The following is a 5,214-nucleotide window of genomic DNA, read 5'->3' on the forward strand; positions in this document are numbered from 1 at the left end:
ATTAACCGTTGAAAAGTTGCCGGCGCAGAATGTAAGCCCATCGGCAAGCGGTTAAATTGGAACAGGCCGTGCGGCGTACGGAAAGCAGTCTTAGGTTTAGATTCGTCATCCAGAGGAAGCTGCCAGAATCCAGAAAGTAAATCCAAGGTGGAAAAGAATCGCGCCCCCGCTAAGGCATCAAGCGACTCATCCATTCGAGGAAGCGGGTACGCGTCGGCTAGTGAAATTTTGTTCAACCGCCGAAAGTCGACACAAAACCGCAGTGAGCCGTTTTTTCACCAAAACGATCGGTGCGCCCCAAGGGCTGTTGGAAGGGGATATGATATCAGCGGCTAGCATGTCGTCAACGGCCGATTTGACATGATCCTTTTCGGCGGGACTCAACTGAAAAGGATTTTGGCGGATTGGCGCGCTGTCACCCGTGTCAATGTGGTGTCGCAGCAATTTAGTACAACCAATTTGTGTTGACTGAAAACGTGGGCAAACTCCCGCAGGAGAACTCGCAGCCTCTTACGCTGTGAGTCGGACAGGTCCACTGATCCCGCGCAAAGCGCATCCAGCCATCCGTCATCACGGTCCGAATGCGGTCGCGACGGAGGATCGGTGTGCACCTGACCCACGAGCGGTTCCTCACAGGGTGCCGGCGTCGCGTGTGCAAGCACGGTCCCTTGAGGAACCACGGCCGTTCGCGATCCCACATTAAGGACTGCAATGAAGGGGTCCCCGTCCCCTTTTACCAAAGTCTGAGCCGCTAGCAAATCGGGTCCATTGACCCCGGCTCGAGATGGTCCCAACAAGACCCCCTGATCCGCAACCCCCTTAGCAAACGGCCGACGCAACCTAAGAGGGATGAGCATCTGAGCTCCCGGGGGTACGCGTACAGTCCTCGCCACGAGCGCCTGCACCATCGCAAATGCCCGATGCTCCGTGGCGGGGGAAGACAAAAACATTATACGTCGGCCCGACGGGAGTTCGATGCACCCCTGGTCGATCAATATACGGATAGGCATTTTGGCCAAGAAATCCGTCCCCAACAGGCACGGAACCGCCAGTGAGGAGGAAACTAATACCGGCCCGGATAATTTGATGTCCCCAATGCAAATTTTCGCGCGGATCTGCCCAATGATGCCCAGCGAGCCCCCGTTAGCAGCATAGCATGGCACGTCAACGGGGAGCAACGGACGGCTTTGAACGGGGAGGATGTTATAAATCAAATCAGATATAATGGTCGCCGATGCTCCCGTGTCAATTAAAACCCGCACCTCAACCCCATCAATGTGACCGACCACGACCGACGACCCCGCCGACGCGGCAACGACACGATGGGTGAGCTCCGACCACTGGCCCGGTTGGAGCGCTCACCGCATTTCGGAACACTCCGACGCAACACCCGGCGATTTGCGAGCCCTGTTCGTTTCAGCGAGTGAGTGTGTGACAGATGTGTGCATAGGCCAAACGTGTGAGGTGCCACGACTCGCCGTATTTCTCTGCTGGAGCTTGGGTGGAGGCGGCGCGGCGTCCGGACGAGGCGTCGCTCCGCGCCGTCGAGGAGCCCGGCATCTTGAAGCCACGTGGCCCTGAAGGCCACAGTTGTAGCAGCGTGTGAGCGCCCCAGATGGCCTGGGCTGCTCCTGGCGGCTCGGTCCGTTCCGAGCCTGTGGTCCCGCAGATCTCCACTCCCCCAGCCGCTCCAGCCCGCAGACCTCCTCCGATGGGAGGGTGGTAGCCGCCATGGCATGGCCGGCCACTCCCTTGCCGGCCTTGCGATGCAGGGACCGCAAGCCCGCGTGGATGTGGCGCGCAACCAGCAAGGAAGACATCTCTGTGTCGTCTTGTGCCAAGACGGCAACGTCCAACTCGTCCGCGAGTAGCAACAGCTTTTCCGCCACCATAGCGTCCACTCCCTCCTCGTCCATCCGCGGAAAAGCTGCCTTCGCCAGGGCCAGGAGAGCCGTCCGGAAAGCCAGAGGCGATTCGTTGGCGCCCCGATGGCGATCGTGGAACAGCTGCCTGCAGTCCGAAGGCGGGCCGTAGACAGCAGACAGAAGCTGCAGCTCCAACTGCAGCGTGGCGCGCTTTTCCTTAGGCGCCGAGGTGAGGGTAGCCAGGGCGTCGTTGTCCAGCATCGCCGGCAGCGTGCGTAGTGCTTCGTTGTCCGTCCAATTCGCCATCTCCTGATAAGCGAGGAACCGTCTCTTGAAGCCACCCCAGTCCCCGTCCGCGCCCACGAACTCTTTGAGAGGCGGTAGTCGCTGCTGTAATGTGACGTCCGTGGTCGTGTATCGCGCCCCGTTGTTCCCGGCACTCGATACAGTGTGGGCGGGCCGAGCGCATGGCATCGCCGGTCGCTCCGTTGGCGACGCGCTGGCCGGTGTTGATGACGTTGCGGCTTCTGCTTGGCACTCGGCAGTCACCTGACGCAGGCCGGCCCCGCCCTCTGCTCCCACCGTAGCGATGGCGGGAAATTTGACCGCGAGCCGCGTCGAGGTGGCGCGAAACGGTGCTGCGTGTCGGCCGCCGTCGCCCCGTGCAGCCTCTCCAGCCCCCAGCCGCGTGATCTCTTCCAACGTGGCGGCCGCTGCGTAGAGCAGCTCCGCCAGGCGGGAGTGAGCCAGCCGAAGTCCCTCGGCCGACGCTCCCCACCCTTCCTGTCGTTGCGGCGCGGGTGTACTCGGCCCCGGCTGCTCGGATCCGACTTCGGCCATCTCTGGTGCCGAGTCGGCCGAGGTGTCCTCCATCTCCGGCTCCCTGGTACGAGTCGACCCTCGTGTGTCCATCGTTGAACGATCACTTCTGACAACAGATGTTGTAAGATGCAGGAGGCTCGGACGACGTAGTTGGAGGCACACTCATTTATTAACACCAACTTATGTACAGAGACGGGGATACACAACACTTGAAGGGGTATCGGCCCCTTCACCCGTCTAACAGGGAGACCCAATGTCTAACCCGGCTAGCCTACGCCCAGGTCCTCCACTACGGAGCTAGGGGAGGCTATCTATCCCAGCCCTGGTCAAGCTGGGATCCCGGCACCCTGAGTCTCCAGACCGGCTCTTATAAGAACATCAGTCTGGGCTCTCGGGGCCACGCCACCGGCTTTCCCTGGTCGGTCCTGACAAGGACAGCGAGCCAGGGGAGTTCCGGGGCCTACTCTAGCTGGTCTTCACTCTTCGCTGGTTAAAGCTAACACTCGACCCCGAGCCCTCCGGCTCACCACCTTTTATAGCAATCGGCCCCCGGGGGGGGGCCGTGGGGGATGCAGGTGCGGACGTCGGTGTGAGCACCTTCTCTGTGTACGGCCATAACCACGCCCCTTGTGTTTGTTACCCATCCGTGCCCATACACCTTCACAATTACACCTCTACACATGCTTTGACAACAGAAGTGCATACTGAATGTGGGGGTACCTACGATGATTACAGCAGTGCATACTGACTGTGGTGGCACCTGCTATGATTACAGCAGAGCATACTGTGGTGGTAGCTACTCTCACTACAGCAGTACATACTGTGGTGTAACCTCCTATCATTACAGCAGTGCATAGAGGCAGTGGTGGTACCTGCTATGATTACAGCAGTGCATACTGACTGTGGTGGTATGTGCTATCACAACAGTAGTACATGCTGACTCTATAGCAGTATATATCGACTGTATAGCACGAACCTGACAGAGTGGCGTGGTGGGGCCTAGTCCCGTGCAGAGCCCCCGGCCTTGCCTAGATTGCCCAGCCAGCAGGCTGGGCTGCTACCCCCACCATCCCCCCGGTCGCGCAACAAAATACTATCTAGGCGCTATATTAATATGTACGGACTCTATAACTGTATGCATCGGGGTGGGGGGGGGGGGGTAAGAGGACATCACACAGTGAAGAATGTACCTCAGCATTGTGTGTTTGTAGCATTTTTTCCGCGAAACAAAATTTCCCCCTCACCCCTACCGGACGCGTGTGACTTGGCATGGTCCTTCCCCCCCCCCCCCCACCAAAAATGCGTGAGTTGGTCGTGGTCGAGAGATCGTATTAAATAATGAAATAAAAAAATCGCACTAAATCGCTCATTTAACTAATTTAAAGGTGAGGGACGTGTACAAGGAATAGTGCTTGCCTAACGAGGGGCTTACGGCGTGGTACCTGCCAATTCTTTTTTTACGTCAACCCCACCGTTTGAGAGCCAAATCCCTCGCAGGAGCAGGAACATAGACAGACGGACAAAAAGTGACATATATAAGATGACTTCGCACTGCTTACGTTTTGGGTGACGCTCGCTCTCCCATTGGCTAGGTTGCCACACTGAGGTGCTGCTCGCCTCTCGACACTTGTCGCAAATTGAACAGTGTAGTCTCCGACGACGATTCCCCCGACGCATCACCTTGTCAGAACGCGTTTTTACTTTCAAGGCCACCGTGCTATCGAAGAATGTATCAAAGTTGATGTTCTTCTTGGTTGTATCGGTATGTGACTTTACCGAAAGAACCAAGAAGATGAATCCCTGCAGTCACGAAAGCTTTAAATCGAAATTTAAAGTTGATGTTCATTCGTGATCGTGCACCACTGCCGATGCAGCAAGTATCTCCATGGCTTGAGGTAAGGGGGTGGTTCAGGGTTGGGCTATGGCGAGAGTAGTGCGTAAGACAAAACAATCATTGTCGCCCTTGTGGAGGATACAAGTAACATGATTCATACGCAATATATCTCCTTTGTGGATGCAGACAACGTATCTACACAGACGCGTGTTGAGTATCTTTTTTCTTGTCTAAATTAGAGCGCCACTGTGGCGAGATGTTAACTACCTCGCCTGGTGTGAAGGAGATCATGGGTTCGACCCTGACACCTGTATATTTGGAGTTTGCATGTTCTCTGTGGTCGCGTGGATTTTTCTCCGGGTGCTCTGGTTTTTCCATCCACATTTTGAATGAACGTGCATTTAGAGTATTTGCTGATATAAATATCCACGTAATAAGCCACTTCGTTGACCTATTTGTGGGCAGGTTGCTTCTGAAAAGGAGCTATATAGCTCAATGAGCCTTAGTTGGTAAACTAAATTTCAAAAGTAGTTTAAATAGATTACATTTTTATTTTCCAAGGTTCTCAAATGCTTTGTGGCTCTTTCAGTTTCAAATAATTGCATCTTATATTTTAAATGTTGATGTTCAAACGCAGAGTTTGGGGGTGTGAATATATTAACACCAGGTTTTTTTGCCAGAAAGGCTAAAATC

Source organism: Lampetra planeri, chromosome 27 (genome assembly GCF_965212315.1).
Source record: "Lampetra planeri chromosome 27, kcLamPlan1.2.h2, whole genome shotgun sequence".
Lineage (NCBI taxonomy): Eukaryota > Metazoa > Chordata > Hyperoartia > Petromyzontiformes > Petromyzontidae > Lampetra > Lampetra planeri.